Here is a 21,359-nt window from a genome sequence, read left to right on the forward strand (position 1 = left end):
TATTTATTGACAACAACTGTGCATGCATCAATTCTCTCTCCTTAATATCCTAAACAAAGGTGTTTCTGCCAAGTAAAGTGATAAAATCTCTTAAGTGGTGATTGGAGGAAAGCCCTTGTGAATGATAAGTCCTCCACAGGGGTCTGGATGCCCACCAAGTGCCATGGTCTTGCTTTGAGCAGTCACCAAAGTATTTTATGAAAATTAGGCTCTGGGAGTTACTGGGAAAGCACTGGCCAGAGAGCCAATGGGCTTGCATATCAGCTCTCTATGTGGGCATTCATATTCCTGTGCATAAAATAAAGGGCTCATTCATCTTTTCTTTTTTTTAGTTTTTTTTTAACCTTTATTTTTATTTATTTATTTTTATTGGTGCTGAGAATCAAACCCAGGGCCTCACACGTGCCAGGCAAGTGCTCCACCACTGAGCTACAACCCCAGCCCTCATTCATCTTTTCTTGATACCCACTCCTTGACACCAACTCCATAGGTGAGATTGTGGTGTATAGATTCACTTCACTGCTTGAAACATTAGAAGTTTGACACGTCTAAAAAAAGACCATAAGTGGTTTTTTTTTTTTTTTTTTGAGGAAAAAGGAAATTTGATCTAACCTGGATCCATGGGGAGCTCAAAATCTTGAGGTTTTCATTTATTTTTTTTCCAAAAAGTTTAAAAATGCTCATCTTTATTATCAAATCGATTATGGAAGATAATGGAACAGATCACATTGCAAGGAGCACAGCCGAGGAAAAGGGCGGGATCACAGGGTGAGCCTAAAGGAGCAGAAACATTAAAACTATTAACATTAAAACATACTTATGTAAGTTTATATCTTTGAAATAATAAGAAAAGGTAATTTTAGAAACTTCAAGCATGATCTATCAAGAAGTCCCCTTAACAGGAAAACATTCAGCATTCCTTAATTTAAGCCATTCTAAAAAGTATCGTTTATTTTGGAAACTGTTTTAAATGATCACTTTTAAAAACACCTGCTAATTCACGTTCAGTACAAAATCCTATTTATTATTAAACCCTATAGGTAACTGCGAATGATGGTGAAAGGAAAAGTAGTAAGGGAGACATTTTTTTAAATATACATATATAATGACCTTTTCAAAGATTCTTGTGTAAAACCAGCAGAGGGACAGAGTAAACAGAGAGCAATTCTGGATAAAATTGTCTATTGTGGAACAAATGAATAAAAGCAGAAAGCATCTATGTTTTATGAGAAAAAAGGCAAACATACATAAACAATGACGTGTGTTTGTCAAAATAAAAGTGAGAAATCTTTTTATTTTAAACTAACAAAACCAAAAAGATTAAAATGACAAATGGAATCTGTTTCTTAATTTCAGAGACAGAGGGGAAGATAAATCCCTCCCCCCCTTGGCAAGGAGTACTTATCATTTCCAGTTGCTTCAAATTTAAATCTATTTGGCAAATCTTTTCTCTTGTGAACTTTTGAGATATTTTTCTGAAACATATTCACCAATAGAATAATATGTTTTAACAAATTTGAATGTTGATCATCATTATGGACAATCCTATCATTTTAAATGTAAAGGAATTAAAATAAGACAAAGGTTTTCCTTTTTGGGTTATTATGTTTTGGATATAAATTGCCCTCCAAATGCTCATGTGTGAGAAAATGCAGGGAAGTTCAGAATTAAAATAGTGGGATTATGAGAATTATAATCTAAACAGTGGTTTAATCAACTGATATGGATACATAGATGAAGGAAATGAAATAAGCATACTAAAGACATTCATAGATGTGTATGTTTTATTGTGAAACTACTCATGGTAGCTAAGCCATGATATTAATATGGGTAGTTATCAACAAGAGAAGATATCGTGTTATATATACAAAATGGAGTCATATTCAGCCATAAAGAAGTACAGAATCCTGTTATTTACAGCTTAATGAACAGAAATGGAAAACATGATGATAAATAAAAGAAGCCAGACACAGAAAGACAATATTGAATGGTTGGTCTTGTGTGGTAGTTGAAAAGAAAGTCAATATAAAGATAGAAGAATGATTACTAAAAATGGGCAAAGGTGGGTAGTGAGTAGATCAAGGACATTAGATGAAGAAAGGATGGATTTGATCAGTGTGTACAGTATGCATGTGTGGAAATATCATACTCACCCCTATAAACATGCACAATAACTACATGTTAATAAATAAGAGCAATAACATAATTTTTAAAATAAATAAAAATAAACCAGGAAAAAAGACAGCATACAGCATTGGCTAATAGCAAATCTGCTGAGTTATATACAACTTTGCCAATATCCTTTAATTGTTAAAGGGTTCTAAGCTTTCAGAAAAGGCTTTATTTCAGTTAAGGAACTGGAGGGCAATTTCAGAAGCTTAGGAATTTCTTTCTGTGTGTCATTCACTGATAAAAATCTGATTTTTAGTATTTCCTCTTATTACATTTGGAAGAGAAACTTAAAAACGGATCAATCTGGATCCAAGCCAAAAATCAGACAATGTGAAAAACACTTGATGGATCACAACAGAGGACAGGGAGAGGAAACTAATTACCATAATCATGATTAATGAGATTTTCTAGGATATGAGCAACCATATATTAGTGTAATTCTTGGTGGAAATTGTAGGCACCAGCCTTAGAAGAAACCTGTGAAGTTGTCTATACAACCATTGTCCAATTCAACAAGATCACACATCACTTGCTTCAGTGCCACAGGGTCTAAGGCAGATATTTCCACTGTGTCCAATGAATAATGGTGAAAGTTGTGGAGTGGGAAACTCACAAATGTGCTATGGGGAACCCTGCTCTTTAATTCTTTAAGAAAATGAAACTCTAAACCTTCTATTTTTATAATGCAATGATTTGAAAACAGAAATAAAGCTGGTCAGAGGGGGATAATATGACCTTTTACACCCACCATGCATGCCCACTCATGCCTGTGCACAGGCAGCAAAGACACACAAACTCTGGCTCTCTGCTTCAAATCATCCCTCCTCCACATGAAGGCTGACAGACAGGACAAAATGTGGAACTATGTCCAAGGGCCTTAGTAGGGAGGAGATCAGTCTGGTAAAGACAGTAATAATCAATCACCCACATTTGGTTTTCCTCAGCTCCTCCACAAGGCAGCAGGCTTCCTCTTGAACACATTCCTCAATGTTCCTCTTCCCCAACCCAAAACTCCACAGAGTCATGACTGAGAAGCACCTCATCTCTTTCCATCTGTTTCCATTACTTAAAATGTTTCCTAAAAAAGGAGAACACAAACTAGGAGTGAGATCCCAGGTGAGGCAGAGGAAGCTGATGAGTGGCAGGCAAAAGTTGGCCCAGCTTAGCCTTAGGAGATCTCCAAGTCTCTTTTTTCTGGGCTCCTCCTATCCGTGACCACTGCCCACTACCCCAGGCACATGTACCCTTACCAAGTCCTTTATTAGTCTTTCTAATACTGGGAAACTGCCTCTTCCAGAAAACTCCTCTCCAAGGTCAACCAGGGCTTCCCTCACAGGTTCATATCCATGCAACACCACAGTGGGCTTCATGCCCAAATACAGAGTGAACACAGGGCCATAGACTTTTGACAACTGGAAATGGGAAAGAAAATCCAAATATTAGCCAAAGACATCAGTACTGGACCTATGTATTTTGAATGATTCACACTGTTATTCAGATTATTCTCATTGTACTTGTTGTGTTATTGCTGCCATATGAATCTTCAAATCTGAATTTCTTTAACAAACATGATGGTGATTATAGCTGTCACTTATGGATGGTCTCTGATGCGCCATGCCTGGGTCAGGCAACTGATATCTATCCTAATAATTATAACTCTCACATCAATGCACTTAGAGCACTTATTAATCCTGTTTTACATGTAAACTAAATGAAGTCAAAAGAATTACAAACTCATTTTTAATTTACCATGAATAATAAATAGAAGACCCAAATTTAAACCTATATTTGTCAACTTCTGAAGCTTGGACAATTTATCAGCTCTCAGTACCATCAACTTTTACACCAACACCCAGGTGACTTCTTCAGGGTCACCAGCAGGGCTCGAGCAGTAGAGATCCTGATAAAGTAAGCCAGCAATATATACTGTAAATCTATATTTTTTAAGTGACCCTAGATGATCTTAACACTCTTTATAGTCAAAACCACAGGTATCACTAATACAGTAGAAGAGCAAGTACCATGGAGACAATGCCAGACCATGCACCATTTCATGGGAGAATAATTTCTCTGACCTCACAGAATTCATAGGGTACAGACTAATGCACTGTGTAGAATCCACAGAATTATGTTACCCACTCCATGCCCCAGCAGACCCTGAATGATCCAATTCTTTTCTTCTCTTATACCGACTCCAAACCTGGAATTTTCTCCTTCTTTTTTTAACAGCTTTATTGAGGTATAATTGAAAAATAAAATTTATATACATTTAGAATATAAAGTGTGATTTTTAAATTTAGTATGCATTACCACAACCAAGGTAATTAACATACACATCACCTCAGTGTTAATATTTTCATTTGTGTGTGCTGAGAACCCATTAGCAAATTTGGGGTATAAGATATATTATGATTTATTGTAGTAAGCATGCTGTGCCTTAGGTCTCCATACTTATTCACCTTATAACTGAATACTTGCACTCTGGCAAATATCTCACCTTTTCTCCCACATCACAGATTCTAACACTTACCTGTCTGGTCTCCATTACTATGAATTTGTGGGAGGTTGTTTTGTTTATTTATTTATAAAATACCACATGTAAGCGATATTATACAGTAAAAGTCTTTCTGTCTGGCTATTTCCCTCAGCATAAAGTGCATAGCTCCAGGCTTATTTCATGCTGTTGTGATTGGTAGGATGTCCTTCTTTTTTAAGGTGGAATAAGATTCCATTTTATATATAAACCATACTTGGTTTGATCATTCAGCCATCATGAACACTTGCTTAGGATGGTGTCATTTCTTAACTATTGCAATAATGCTGCAATTAATGTGGCGTGCAGATAACTTTTTTATTTCTTATTAGTTCATTTTAGTTATGCATAATATTAGGGTTCTTTTTTGAAACAATTATACAAGTGTTGAAACAAGTGTTGAATATGATTTGCTCTAATTAATTCCTCAATACTTCCCTTTTTCTTCCCTCCTCCCTCTCCCTATTTCCTTCCTTCTATTCTATTAATTTTTCTTCAATTTGATTTTTTAAAATTAATACCTTGTGGATATAGATAAAGGAGAGATTCACTTTTGATATATTCATATAGTAAACAGAAAAGTGAGGCCAGATACATTCTACCATTCATCTCTTTTCCCATACCTCTCTCTAATCCTTATCCTCTATCCATTGATCTCTTCTATATTTCATAAAATCCCCCCTTTTATTTTTTGTCTCTTATTTTGGTCCAGATTCTGTAGGACAGAGAAAACATTCAACTTTGATTTTCTGGGTATGGCTTACTTCACTTAGCATGATGGTCTCTAGTTTCATCCTTTTAACAAACAAATGCCATAATTTTATTTCTTTTTATTCCTATGTATGGCTGAATAATACTCCATTATGTATCTATACTGCATTTTCTTTAAGCCTTTGTCTATGATGGGCACCTAGTGACATGGCTCCTGGGCTGCCAAGTGCCTGAAACCAGCTGACTGCCAACTAGCAGCCGAGCAGTACAGTGGCAGAGTGGCAGCCCAGGAGGGTTGAAATTCCAGCGGGAAAGCACAGCCTACAGCCACGTGGAAACCATCAGGCAGGCATTTGGGTCCTGAGGGACTGTGGACCAAAGCATTCTGACCTGTCACTTTTGGCATCCAGGCCTGGGCATGATATTGACGTCTGCTATAGAAGCCCAACCTGCTTGGCACAGGACTGCACTCAGAAGTTCTGAGCATAGTCCATTCTAGGACCTCAACCTCCCACTTCCTGACCTGCAGTGAGAAAATGGAAGTGGAGCAGACTTGGATGAAAGTTGGAGTCCAGTGTGGGAGGAATAACTCAAATAACATGCCATCCTTGCATGTTATTTGAGTTACATCCCTGGCTGGGTGAGAGGCGCTTAGACACAGCTATGTTAGAGCCTTCCTCACCCTTTTTTAGGTCCGAGGGCTTGTCCATGCAGAGGCGTGTCTGGCCACCGCCCCAATCGTCGCCCCTGACCTTGGGATATGCTGCCCCCCTTAACATTCATTTGATGGGATTTCCCCAGAAAGTTTTTGTTCCCTGATGCATATATTATTCATTTTATGGATGATATATTATTGGCTCAAGCTAATCCAGAAGTACTTTCAGAAATTTTTACTCAGTTAGAGGCTTCACTTACAGCAATGGGTTTGTGCATTGCTCCTCAAAAGTTACAAAAGATGCCTCCCTTTCAATATTTAGGTCAGATAATTCAAGGACATACAATCTGTCCTCAAAAATCTACAGATAAAAGTTAAGGAATTACATACCCCTAATGACTTTCAAAAATTATTAGGAGATATTAATTGGCTGAGGCCATCCTTAAAACTGACTACTTCTGATTTAAGTCCTTTATTTCAGATATTGCAAGGAGCCTTCTCCAACTTCTCCATATCAGCTGACAATAGAGGCTAAAACAGCTTTAAAAAAGGTTGAAAGTGCAATTAAAAATGCACAGCTTACTAAAGTTAATACTAAAGAACTAGTATCTTTATTAATATTTCCAACTGTGCATACCCCAATGGCAGCCATATGGCAAAGATTGGGATTTATTGAGTGGATTCATTTAGCCCACTCTCCCCAAAAGACATTAATTCCTTTTCATGACTCTATTACTCAATTAGTAATTAAAGGTAGAACGAGAGTTTTACAATTAATTGGATCTGAACCTGATATTATAATTATTTCATTTTTCTGTTGAACAAAATAATTGGCTTTTTCAAGCTTCTAGTTTATGGCAAAATGCTTTTGCTGATTTTTCTGGTCAGATAGATAGTCATTACCCTTGTGATAAAATTATTCAATTTGCATCAATAACACTGCTTATTTTCCCAAAGATTGTACGTGTACAGCCCATAGATGGAGCCCTATTAGTGTTCACTAATGGTTCAAGCTCAGGTAAAGCAGGTTTTTATAGACTTGTTCACACAGAGGTAATACAAACCTCATATGCTTCTGCCCAAAGAGCAGAGCTACAAGCTCTCATTTGTGCCTTAAATTACTTTACAAATGAGCCTATTGATATTTATTCTGACAGCTTATATGCAGTTGGAGTTACCAAAAATATTGAAACTTCAGTTATTGGATATACCTCATCACAAGAGGTATTTAAATTATTTCATAACCTACAAAAGGCGGTACAAATGCAAAAATACCCATGTTTCATAGGACATATAAGAGCTCACACTAATCTTCCAGGACCTTTAACTTCAGGTAATGACAAGATTGATAAATTAGTAGCTGTTTGTCAACAGATATCTCCATATGATTGTGCACAAGCCTCACATTCCTTGCACCATCAGAATGCTTGTAGCTTATGTAAAAAATTTATTATTACCAGAGAACAAGCTTGTCAAATTGTAAGTCACTGCCCCAAGGGTGTTTTTCACACTCCATCTCTGCCATCAGGGATAAATCCCTGTGGGTTAAAACCAAATCAAATATGGCAAATGGATGTAACTCATATTCCTCAATTTGGTAAACAATGTTATGTACATGTGATAGTTGATACACATTCCAGATTTATTTTTGCCACAGCACGTACAAAAGAAAATACTCAACATGTAATTTCTCACTGCCTAGCAGCCTTTGCTGTGTTAGGATGCCCTTTGCAGATTAAAATAGATAATGCACCAGCTTATGTAAGCTCTTCAACAATTTTGCCAAGAGTTTCAAATTGACCATAAAACAAAAATTTCTTATAACCCCTAAGGTCAAGCCATTGTGGCACGAGCTCATTTATCTATTAAGCTGCAATTACAAAAATTAAAAGGGGAAGATAGGTTTATGACTCCCCAAAATAGCCTCCATTCAAAAGGAAGTGATATGGAAGAAGAATGAAGAGGAACCAACATGACCCAGCTGAAAAGCTGAGCTCATGGGGAGACATGAAGAAGTTGACAACACAAGCTTCATGAATAATTCGACTCCTAGGAAGGAATAAGACTCCATTGTTGATGGTAGCTACAGTGATTGCCCTGCTGGGCTGTCAGATAAAAGGCAGTAGAGCAGACACTTACTGGACATATTTCCAAGATCCACCCCTGGTACATCCAGCAGTGTGGACTGGAGAATCTATTCCAGTATTACTAATGACTCATTCATAATGGGAGGATTTACAGATACTCATATTACTCCCAATCATGTGACTAGATCTAATAATTCTGGCTACAGTGCCCAATTACCTTTGTGTTGGTCCCACAATAAACATGCTGGCTGTCTGAGAGTATCATTTGAGGAAAAGACAGTGGTTGGGAGACCTAGACTGACTAATCATACTATTTATGGAGACTTAAAACCTTATACTAGATCAGTGATTAAAATGGGACTTTCCCATAACAAACCAGTTATTTATGCAAAACCTTCTCACTGTCCAAATAGTTCTACAATTGAGATGGATATATTGTGTAAATTTACTTTTCCTGTATATAACATAAGGTGTCTAAAGGTAGTGGGTATATTTTAGACTGCTCTCCAAAAATTGATGAGACAATTATGAAAAACTTCTTCTATGACACCTGCAGGATTTGTTAGTAATATTTTGACTTACAGTGAGGGTGGTATTCAAAAAGATATTTGGTGCTTAATTGCTGCCTCAGAATTCTTACATTTTTCAGACAAGCCTTTACCAAAATTTGTTGGCAAGAGCTATAAGGAGGGATCTTGCTATGGCTTATGAGCCTATGTCCAATCTCCATATGTTTTAATCATTGGAAATGTAAAAGTTAAATGGATAGATGACAGATATGTTGTAATAGGTAACAAATGTAACCTAACCAATTGTATTACTAGATATAACAAAGGAAAAGGAGTGCTGGTACTTCATCAGCCCTCTTTTGTTTTATTGCCTGCTAATATTTCAGAGCCATGGTATTCTGATGCTGGTTTCCAAGTCTTAAAGCAAATTCATACCCAGCTAGCGAGACCTAGATGTACTATTGGAATTATAATTGTGGGAGTTTGGGCCTTGGTTTCCTTCATTGCATCCACTGTCACAGCCCCAATAACTTTATCTCAAAATATTCAACATGCAAAATTTCTTAATAATTTAACCCAAATACTTCCAAGGCTCTGCGCAATCAAGTAAATATTGATGAAAGATTTGAGACTAAGTTAAACGCCATAGAGGCAACTGTTATAAATATAGGTAATGAACTTTCAGCTTTAAAGTTTAAAGAAAGGCTTATATGCCACACAAGTTATAAATATGTGTGTGTTACAGCTGCCAACGACAATGCTTCTCTCTGGGATTGGGAGAAGGTTAAGAACTATTTGTTGGGTATTTGGCAAAATAATAATAATAGCTTGGATCTTTTGGAACTCCATCACCATATCCAAGATATTCAAAATAATAGAGCTGATTTTTCAGATCCTTCTTCTTTGGCTAATCAAATATTGAAGGAAATAAATGGATTTAACTCTGGAAATATTCTTAAACACTTGACCTGGTACATTATTGGATTGTTCTCTTTGCTGTTAATTCTTTTTTGTGTTGTAATTATAGGATGGCGAGTCTTCAGAGCGAGAGTGCTGAGACTCAAGAGAGTAAATCATCACCTTCTTTTTAAAAGAAAAAAGGAGGAATATGTGGGAGGTCATCCTCACACGTGATTTGAGTTACCTCCCTGGCTGAGTGAGAGGCGCTTAGACATAGATGTGTTAGAGCCTTCCTTACCCTTTTCCAGGTCCGAGGGCTTGTCCGTGTCTGGCCACTGCCCCAAAGACCCAATCATTGCCCCTGACCTTGGGATGCTGCCCCCTTTAACCTTCATTGGATGGGATTTTCCCCAGAAGTTTTTGTGCCCCAATAAAAGTCCACTCCCTGGTGTGTTCTCTCTCTCTCACTCGCTAGTCTCTTCTGTAAACCTCGCCACCGAATTAGGTGGCTGGAGGCAGGAGCTAGGAGAAGCCATCTCAGAGCTGGTATTAAAGGTAATGAGAGTCTTGTCTCTTTAATTTAAAACTCCCTAGCAATTACTTATGAACCAAACCTTCTTTCATGAAGCCAGCACTGGTCACGTGGCAGACTCCAGAGTTAACCAATAGCACTGGTAGGTTTCTAAACCCTAATTAGCATAAGTTTAGACAATAGCAATGACCCAAGTGCTTTATAAACCCCTACACTAGCACACTTAGGCAGAGAAAACCTGTTATTGGGTCCCCTATTTTATTGTAAGAGTTCTGTTCCACTTTCTATTGTTCAATAAATCCTACTCTTATTCACTCGTCCTGGTTTGTGGATTTCATAAGACAAGAACTGGGAAGAAAAATAAATTGATGGTGAGCTGCTGGGGTCTGCTGCAACATCAGAAGGGAAGCCATAGCCCATCAAAGAAAGCTGCAACACCTCTTGGATGCAGAGGCCTGCAACTTCATGCAGACCCCACCCACTAGCAGAAGTGAAGAAACTCCAGTCCCACCTGTCAGCAGAAGAAGGGAATCAAGTTTCATATCAAAACTTCATTTTCACTTGGTTTGTTCCATAGTTTGGGTATTGTTAATTGTGCTTCTATAAACATTGAAGTGGCCACATCCCTAGAACATGATGATTTTAGGTCATTTGTATATATAATAAAGAATGGGACAGCTGAGTCAAATGGTGATTCCATTCCTAGTTTTTTTTAGGAATCTCTATTCTCATCTCCAGAGTGGTTACACTAATTTACAGTCCCACCAACAATGTATGAGGGTACTTTTTCCCTACAACCTTGCCAATATTGATTATTTGTATTCTTGATAATTGCCATTCTGACTGGAATAAGGTGAATTCTCATTTTAGTTTTGCTTTGCATTTCCCTGATTGTTAAGGATGTTTAACAGTTTTACATATATTTGTTATCCATATGTATTTCTTCTTTTGAGAAGTGTCTGTTTAGTTTTTTATCCCACTTATTAATTGGGGTTTGTTGTTGCTGTTGTTGTTAAATTTTTTGAGTTCTCTACATATTCTGGATATTAACCCCCTATCTGAAAAGCAGGTGTCAAAAACCTTTTCCCATTCTGTATGCTTTTTTTTTCTTAATTATCTTCTTTACTGAGCAGAGACTTTTTAATTTGATGCTGTCCCACTTATTTATTCTGGGTTTTATTTATTATAATTTATGAGTTTTGTTAAAGAACATAATTTCTGTGCCAATATGTTGGCATGTTGTCGTACATTTTATTTTAGTGGTTGCAAAGTTTGGGGACTAATTACTAGGTCTTTGGTCCACTTTGAGTTTACTTTTATGGACAGGGGTCAACTTTCAGTCTTCTACATATGAATATACAACTTTTTGAGCACCATTTGTTACAAAGGGGTATCTTTTCTCTGATGTATGTGTTTTCCATCTTTATCAAGCATCACATGATTATCTATGGGGGTTTGTCTCATGTTTCTTATTCTATTACTTTTGTCTTCAGGTCTGTTATGGTGCCAATACCATGATATTTTTGTTATTCTGTAGTAAAATTTTAGGTTCACTGTGATTCCTCCAGCATGGCTCAGGGTTGCTTTGGCCATTCTTGATATGTTATTCTTCCAAATTAATTTAAGAACTTTTTCCTAGTTCTTTGATTAATGTCATGTGTATTTTGATGTGGTTTGTATTAAATTTGTATAATATTCTTGGTAATATGGTCATTTTGACAATATTAAATTTGACTATCCTCAACACAGGAGCTTTTTCCATCTTTCAAGTCTTTCTTCAGTGCTATAATCTTCTCATTGTAGTGGTCCTCCACTTCCTTCATTCAATTAATTCCCAAGTATTTTTCCAAAGTTATTGTAATGGAATAGTAGTTTTACTAATTTTTTTTGAGCAGATTCATTATTGATATATAGGAAAGGGATCAGTTTATGTACATACAGCTTGTATCCTCTGACTTTATTAAAATTTGTTTATCATCTCTAAAGGTCTTTTGGTGAGTTTGGGGTTTATTAATTATAAGATTATGTCATCAGCAAGCAGTGATAATTTGACTTCCTTTTTTTCCTGTTGTATTACTTTAATTTCCTCTTTTACCTGATTGTGCTAGCAAAGTTTTCGAAGAATATGTTGAATAGGAATGGTGAGGGTAGTAATCTCTGCCTTGTTTCTTTTTTTAGAAGAAAAGTATTCAGTTTTTCTCCATTGAGTATGATATTGGCCTTGGGTTTGTCACACATAACCTTTACAATATTGAGTTAAGTTTCTTCTATTCCTAGAGAACTAATGTTTTAAACATAAATGGGTGCTGGACTTCATCAAATGCTTTTTCTGCATCTATTGAGATAATCGTGTAATTACTGTCTGTAAATATTTAAGTGGCAAAATGACATTGATTGATTTGAATCTTTGTTGAACTAAGTTCATTCTCATGGAATGAAGTGCACTTTATTATTGTAAATTATCTTCTTAATACATTTTAATGTAGTTTGTCAGTATTTTGTTAAGAATTTTTGTATCTCTGCTCATCAAAGAGATTGTGCTGAAATTTTCTTTCTTTGATGTGTCTTTGTTTAGTATCAAGGTGATTCTGGCTTCATAGAATGAATTTGGCAGTGATCCCTCCTTTGCTATTTTGTGGAATAATATAAGAAGTATTGATATTAACTCTTCTTTAAAGATCTGGAAGAACTCAGCTGAGAATCCATCTGGCTCTGAGCTTTTCTTTGTTTGAAAGCTTTTAATAGTTGCTTCAATTTAGTTACTTGATATTAATATTCTTCAATTGTCTATATCCTCATGGTTCAATTGGGGTAGGTCATATGTCTTTAGGAATTTGTCAATAAATTCAAGATATTTCAGCTTACCCGAATAGGTTTTATGCATCATCTTTGCCTGTAGTATTTGCAATAATATCTCTTTTTTAATCTTTAATTTAGTTAATTTAGGTCTACACTGCCTACGTTTGGCTAGGTTTATCAATCTTATGTGTACTTTCAAAAAAAAAAGAAAACCAAATCTTTGTTTCATTGATCCTTTGAAGTTCACTTTATCTGATATGAAAGTAGTTCCCTGCTCACTTCTAGCTACAATTTTCATGGTATATCCTTTCTCATCATTTTATCTTAAGTCTGTGGATGTCTTTGTCTGTAAGATGAGTCTCTTGCAAATAGCATATTATTGGGTCTTGTTTTTTAATCCCATATGCCAATCTATGTCTTTTTTATAAATATTTTTATTAATTATTGATGGACCTTTATTTATTTAATTGCTTGAATCAAACCCAGTGCCTCACACATGCTAGGCAAGCGCTCTACCACTGAGCCACAACTCCAGCCCACCAATCTATGTCTTAATTGAAGAGTTTAGACTGTTTAATTCAGTGTTATTTCAGGAAGATGATTTTTACTGCCATTTTATTTATTTCTAACATTTAATTTAGAATTTATTCTACTTTTTTATCCACTGAAAAAATGCTTTTATTTTGCATACAAATGATGGGCAGATGCTATACCCATAAACTATATTTTCCATAATAATTAGGAATCTGTTTTTTTTAAAAAAAGAAAAGAAAAGAAAGAAAGAGAGAGAGAGAGAGAAAGAGAGAAAAAGAAAACTATACAAAAAAATTTAAAAGATGCTGGGATTTCTTTGCTTCTAGATCATTGCTGGGAAAGGGAGGGAGTTTTCTCTAACATGAATCACAAATTAGAACTGACTATTCTCTAAAGCAGAAATAGTATAGTGCCATTTCAACTAAAGATTATTCACTCTCCTGACAAACACCCACAGTAACCAGCCAAGAATAGGCAAACCAGGTTAAACAGCCCAGCATAACTAGGCTTCATGTATTGGGCTATTAATCCCCTTTAAGCTCATAAATCAAAACAGAAAATACTGAAATAAAAATAAATGATTTTGAGATTGTAATACAAATTGTTAGTTTCTTGTTGTATCCTCCCTTCTATAACATAATAAAGGGAACATTTTACTATAAAGAAAATTTTGTTTTATATATCACTGGACATGAACTTGTAATTAGTTATTACACAAATGCTGCCCAGTGCCATTATCCAAATGGAATCGCCATTCTGTCCACAATCTACTTGTGCATTTGTAAACAGAATTTTCATGATTTATGAAATAATTAACATGTCTATCAATAAAGATGTTACAATGAGGTACAATCTAACATCTATAATCTGATGCTTTGCAGATAGCAATGTAGGAGGAAAGTATTTGTAATCACCTTTCACTTCACTGACCTTACATAAAAATAAATAATTTAGAATTAAATTCTAAGTCTCTAAAAGAGATTTTCAAATGTACATATAGAAATGGTTACAGAGAGTGCTATTTTTAAGAAACGTTCTCCATGTCCATATCCTGTTGTAACTGTTGTACCATTTTTTTCTTCCTTGGCCTCCAAGAGGGGATCAGATAAGATGGATGTTTTGCTTGATTCCTTTAATGTCCTGAACTTTCTGTAGCTCTTTATTTTTCTTCAATCTGATTTAGCATCGTGTTTCTATTTAATATCTTCAACTTTCTTCATTGCATCCTAACCTTATTCTATAGTTCTTGCTGGTATTTGACAGATTCATTTCAATGTTTTTCAAATTCAAATGAATTATCCACCATAAGCTCCTTACCAGCTGATTTCTGGGATGCTTTAGTCCACCTGATTATGGAGGATTATGCTTCTTTTTAAATTTCTTTATGACATTTGGATTTACCAAATCTGAATACCTTATAATCGTTGGGGACAAACATCATGTCATGACCTGGATAGATGGTCCCTGAACAGAAATAAAACTTCTCAATGCACATGTTGATGCTGCATGGGAGCCCACCAACCAAACGGCCAGCTGGGGAGTAAATTCTCCTTTAATTTACTATGATTCTAGTATAATTCATGCCTATGCTTCTTTTTATTTTTATTTTTCTGCGTAAAATATTTTATTGAGTATATTTTATAGTGCAGGTTTATTGGTTGTGAATTCTTTTAGTTTGTATTTACCATGGAAGATTTTTATTTCATTTTCAATTCTAAAGGACAATTTTGCTGAATATAGTAATCTAATTGGCACTGATTTTCTTTCAGGTCTGGTTAGTCTACTATGTCATACACAGCAGTAATAACTGCAGCAACAATAATGGTGTGGGCAGAATTTATATAAACCAATTTATTCTAAAAGATGGCAAAAATACACTTTATAAAGATAGAAGATAATGTGATAGGAAGGTAGAACAGAGTTTACAATGTCCAAAAGTAAATAGAGACAATGCAAAAGAGATAAGCAGGTGATGGTTATAAGGATAGAGGAGAAAATAGGGAGAAAAAAAAAAGGAAAGAGAGAGAGAAAGATCAAAAAAAGTGACTTTTTTAGTGGGAGAAGAGAGAAATGGAAACAAGGAAAGCAAACAAAATAAAATAACCTCGAAATAAACAAACCAAAGCCCTAACCCTCAAGATAAGCAAGAAGAAACACGTACATTTAAAATGTTAAAAGTGATGGGGCTGGAGTTGTAGCTCAGTGGTTGAGCACTTGCCTCCTATGTGTGAGACACTGGGCTCGATTCTCAGCACCAAATAAATAAATAAAGATATTGTGTCCATCTACAACTAAAAAAAATGCTAAAAAAAAAACCAAGTATATATAAACATATATGTCCATGCAAATCAAATTGTGACCTGAGCAATGGAGCCCAGGCACCATCCCAACACTAAGGACAAAGATGGCAGTAGTGTTGCAGATGAGATGGAAAAACAGCCTGAGGAGCTATGTGCACAGCCACTGGGGCCATGGGATAAATGTTTTTTACAGCTCTGAGAGCAAAAATTGATGCAGCTGTACCAGAGACTGCAAAGATAAGGGAGTTTCAAGATAAAGAGGCCTTGAGAGTCAAAGTATGTTTGCTGAAGCAAGATCTACATACCTTGAAAATATCCCTTTGCCTCTCCCAAAGTCTGAAGAGGAGGAAGTGGAAGATTAACACCTGTAAGCCCAACGATTGGTAATGCAGAAATGAAACAGCAGCAGCAAATGGCTCTGATTCTTGCAGGTAAGTCACCTATACTGTTCAGTGTTTCATACACTGATGACCAGCTGTGGAAAACTGCTTGTGTGGAAGGCAGTGGCTGTAAAGTCAGAAATAGACGCTGTCTGGTTTGATAGCAGTACAAAACAAGCAAGTCAGTGAGCTGAGCTGAATGGTGATAGCAAAAGAAGCATCCCCCATAGTGATATGTACTGACAGTTGTGCTGTGGAGGGGCCACAGGTGGCCCCTGTGCTTTCCTGGGACTCAGAGATGGCATGCATTCTCTTGGATGGATGTGCTTTACTTGTACTAATACCTGTAATTGCTTTGTCCTTTCATCTATAGGCATTTCCTCACCAACACCATTGTGAACTGGGCACACACCTACACCAGAATAGCAAAAACCTCTGCCTGCTGGGTATTGTATGCTCTGAAGTGCACCAATGAGTTCTTCTGGACAGCCCTGGGGGTTAATAGGGGGCTAAAATGGAACTGGCTGGGGGTTGAAGCTGAACCTGGAGGCTGAAGGCTGTCATCATCTCTGAAAAAAAAAATTCTACAATCCTGTGTCTTGCATATTTTTCCACCTGTCAGACCACAAATCTGTTTCCTTGAGTCTCCACATGACAGCATCCTACAGATAAGTATAATTCTTAGATGTCAATTAAAAAGGGAAATGTAAAAAAAATCATTGCTGTAACAATAACATCTTCCCTATGTTTGCCTCTACAAGTTTGATGCTTTCAGGAATTACATTTGTCTTAAATCTGTTTTTAATTAATTTTTATGTGTAATGTTATAAATAAATCTAATTTCATTTTTTTTGCATGTGGATATACAGTTTTCCAAATACTCTTTACTGAAAAGACTATTCTTTCCCCAGTGTATATTCCTCATCCTTTTATGAAAAACGTAAGTTTATTTCTGCACTCTGCATGGAGTCCTTGGTTCTATGTGCCGTATTATGCCTGCATTCTCATGTTTTGCCTGCTGTAGGTATGCATATAATTCAGTGCCTACAGACTTCTTCTTGTATAAAATTTCATGGGCCATTCAGAATCTTTTGCGGTTCTAAACAAATTTTAGGATTTTTAAAATTTCTATGAAAAAGGCCTTGGATTATTCACAGGGACTACATAAAACCTGTACATCAACTTAGGCTGTAACAATAATTAATATTTCAATTCATAATCATGGATTATTTTTCCATGTATTCTGTCTTCTATGACTTCTTTCATTGATGGGTTTTATATTTCAGGATACAGATTTTTCACTTCCTGGGTGAAATTTGCTACTAAATATTTTTATCTTCTCATGCTATTGTAAATGAAATATTTACTTATTGTTTATCAAATAGTTTGTTTTTTAAAACTCTGCTGAATTGTGTATGTTATTTACATATGCTAAATCTATAGAATTAATTTATTAGTTCTAATTGTTTTCGGTTGAACTTTAGAGTCTTCCATGTGTACATTACATCTGATGGAAACAGAGACTCTTACTTTTCTTTTTTAACTTCTATACATTTTAGTTATTTTTATTGCTTAATTGTCCTGGCTTGCACTTCAGACCTATGTTGAGTAAAACTGGCAGACTCAGTATTCTTGCACTTTCCCTAATTTTTTAGGGAAAACTTTCAAGTTTCACCATGGAGTGTGATGTTAGTTATTGGTTTGTCATGTGTGTTTTAGTGTGCTAAATGACACTATTATTGTGTCATTTTTTAAGGTTTTCTCAGAAAAGGATTTGAAATTTGTCAAATGCTTTTTCTGCACCCATTGAAATGGTCATGTTCTTGTCCTTCATTGTATCACTTTTACTGATTTATGTACATTGGATTATCCTTAGAACTCTGGTATGGATCCTGCCTGATTGTGGTGGATGAACTTTTTAATCTGCTGGAGCAGATGCAGGTAAAATGAAACTATTCTTCCTAGCAGTTTGAGAAATTATTATTTTTTGTTTTTTGTTGTTTATTTTGGTACTGAGGATTGAACCCAGGGGCACTCAAACACTGAGCTATATCCCTGGCCCTTTTTAATATTTTATTTAGAGACAGGGTTTTGCTAAGTTGCTTAGGGCCTTGCTAAATTGCTGATGCTGGTTTTAAACTTGCAATCCACCTGCTTCAGCCTCCCAAGCTACTAGGATTACAGGTGTGCACCATTGCACCGAGCTGAGAAACTATTTTTGAGTTTTTACAACATAGTGTTACTATTGTGGACTTCTCTGAGTCTCCTTGGGCTTTTTTATTTTGTGGGTAGTTCTCTCAGGAAAAGGGAGTAAAGGGCTAGGATATCCTATTTCACCATTTCATTGACAGACTATCACATAGCTGTTTCTTAACATATGTATAGCTTTCTTCTTGAAAGAAGTTTATATTTTGATATCACTATTTATTATTGTACATTTATATTTCTTACCTGAGAATGAGTACATAATGTTTTATTTGGTTCACTCAGCTGAATGAAATGCCCACCTTTTCTTTCATATTTATAATTATTGTTATTTTAGTAGAGCATTACAGATATACATAGTAGTTGGGTTTATTTTAACAAAATCATACATACATTGACTTTTACTCAATTACACTTTCTGTTCCCTTTTTGTCCTTCCTACCCAATTCTGCTTCCTATACTCTACTATCTTCCTTCACTCATTTATGTATTTATTTTTGATTGGAACTTTCTAAATCTGCATGAAGGTGGAATTCCCTGTGGTATATTTATATGTGCACAAAAATCACGTAACATGTGATTTGTAAATTCATTACACATTTCCTCCCCTTTCCTATCCCTCTACCTCCTCCTGGGTATCCTTCTCCACTAATCTATATCTTTTTGATACATGATCAGTTCTACTTTGTTTTCCTTATTTAGTTCTAGTTCCACATATGAGAAAAAACACTCCATCCTTAATTTTTCTGAGTCAGCTCATTTCACTTAGCATGATGTAGAGAAGTTTACTTTTGATGGTCATGAACATAACTACAAAGAATGCATCAGATAACATCTTGAAGGAATGTTCTACTTGCAAAACACTTTCATTTTTGTTTAACTTTTTCAAAAAATTACAGAAAATGACATTAAGACAAGGGTAGAGGCACATTAATTACACCTTTGCCATTTTGATATTTTGATTCTGAGTCAAAATAATAAATGTTTCTCTTATCCCAGATACACTATTTCATTTCACTATTTCTAACAATGGAAGATTTAAAAGGCAAATGGAAACATCAAAGCCCACAGAGAGCATTTGCAAAGCAATAATCTCTTAATGATTTGTCTCATGAATACATTTAATTAAAAATTAAGCATTAATTTACTTACCCTTTGCAAGCCACTGGAAGAGCATGGGCATACTTACATTGCTTAAAGACTTCTTGATGTTTTTAGCATCTATTTGAAGAATATTCCCAAGAATTGGGAGAGGAGTAGGGCCAGGTGGGAGCTTCTCTCTCCCAGACTTCTGTCTCCCTAGTGAAAGCAGAAGCAAACAGAAGAAACTCAGAAGCAGGACCATAGCTGGATCCATTGATGCCTTCTCCTTTCATTGAGACAATTGTGAGTTTACAGTCAAGGTAAAGCTTTTATATTTCTCCCTCATAATTAAGAATGTGTCCTGTTGACATAAAAGTGCAGAGCCAATCAACTAGATAAATTCTAATCCCTTCTGAGTGTCCATTGGTCACCTGATAAAGATAAAAATAAATTATGTTTACTCTTTCTCTTCTTTACAAATCTCTATCCTTGACCATCTGGTTTGGCCATTCTGGGACAGAGCACAAGAACAGAGAATTTTAAAAAAAGAAACAAACAAATAAACAAGGACACAACCTCTGGTGATACTATGCCCGTGCCTTGAACTCACCCCTGCCTGGCTCTCTGACCAGATAGCAGCCCTCTCTGAAACTTTAGTGACACCTCATAAATATTGGTCTTCCCTGGCCAGACAACGACCCTCTCTGAGGCTCTAATGGTCCTCATAAATTCTGATGTTGGGGCCAGCAAAAAATGTAAACTACCATTTGTGTTATGCTCCTCAGAGTTCTGTTATCTGTAACCCCCCTTTGTGTAACTTTCTGGGCTATAAGGCTGGGCTGCAGGAAAGATGAGGCTGCTGTCTTATTCCCTCGGTTTTGGGTGGGAGAGGCAGCCTGGCCAGTAGAAATAATAAGGTTGCTTTAATTTGATTTTAATTGGAGTCAATGGTCTTTTCTTGCATCCTGGTCTAACACTTGTGATAATTTATCAAACAGTAGGAGACAGTTTGTGTTTGAAGTCTTTTAAATATTTTAAAGAATTGAACTAAAATCACAACTGCCTGAATATAAAAATATGTAGTTAAAATCTATACATTTTAAAAGACTATATAAATAGTTAACTAAGAAAATATGGAATTTGCCATTTAGAATTACCCCTCCCCCACAAAAAAATCTGAAGAACAGAAAGCAGTGTTTTTGTTTGGTTGGTTGGTTGTTTTTTTTCTTGTTTTGTTTTGTCAAATGGGTCAGGGAAACTCTGCAAAAACAGGATACCTTTATCTCATACAATTCACTGTGGATAGAACTGGAATTTAAATGAACTCTTTTTACAACCATAATGGTGCACTATGACACCACAGCTGACTAAAAAACCACATTAGAAAAGTGAAACAAACACTCCCTATAGTTACTCTGAATGCACACTACACTATGTTTATAGACCAACAAAGTTCCCATCAAGTCTATACTCATTATTTCACTCCAAGCATAGCCGGATCAGAGAGTCTACCAAAGGAGAAGAGGCAGATTTGGTTTCACCTCTCTCCATCACTAAACGGTGAACCATTCTTGGCAGGACTGAGGAAGAGCGAATCTCAGAGAACTGAAAGGAGAAGGCTTGAGAAACTATGTCTTCACTGTCCCCAGTCATTTCCAGATGGGACTGCTTCTGTTGCAGTTTTTTTATGCTCTTGTCAGGTGTAATGGAATTAAATGTTGGACCACAAGCAATGATATTTAATATAGAAAAACAGCCATGTTCTTTGGAGGCAGGTGGGAGGGACTACATCAAACATACTCCAAGCACAGAGGGAACAATATGCAAATCAAAATAGAAGAATACATTTTGTAGTCATGATTCAATACGTCATTGGACTGATGTATACTACTATGTCACTAACCTGGTTACTATGGTTATTTATAAGCTATTTAGTAAGAAAATTTAATTTATCAAGAT

General features: G+C 35.9%; 2 pseudogenes across 1 annotated transcript; both read right to left on the bottom strand.

Annotated features, from left to right (window-relative positions):
• Nucleotides 1-204: 204 nt before the first annotated feature.
• On the bottom strand, nucleotides 205-19,823 carry LOC144366915 (cytochrome P450 2C9-like; annotated as a pseudogene). The gene is made up of 5 exons (XR_013426106.1): nucleotides 19,507-19,823; nucleotides 3,423-3,584; nucleotides 3,101-3,250; nucleotides 613-774; nucleotides 205-288 (listed from the first exon to the last, which is right to left on the bottom strand). The product of XR_013426106.1 is annotated as a cytochrome P450 2C9-like (transcript).
• Nucleotides 13,096-19,250, bottom strand: LOC144374975 (putative ribosome biogenesis protein RLP24 pseudogene; annotated as a pseudogene).
• Nucleotides 19,824-21,359: the final 1,536 nt, after the last annotated feature.

Source organism: Ictidomys tridecemlineatus, chromosome 1 (genome assembly GCF_052094955.1).
Source record: "Ictidomys tridecemlineatus isolate mIctTri1 chromosome 1, mIctTri1.hap1, whole genome shotgun sequence".
Lineage (NCBI taxonomy): Eukaryota > Metazoa > Chordata > Mammalia > Rodentia > Sciuridae > Ictidomys > Ictidomys tridecemlineatus.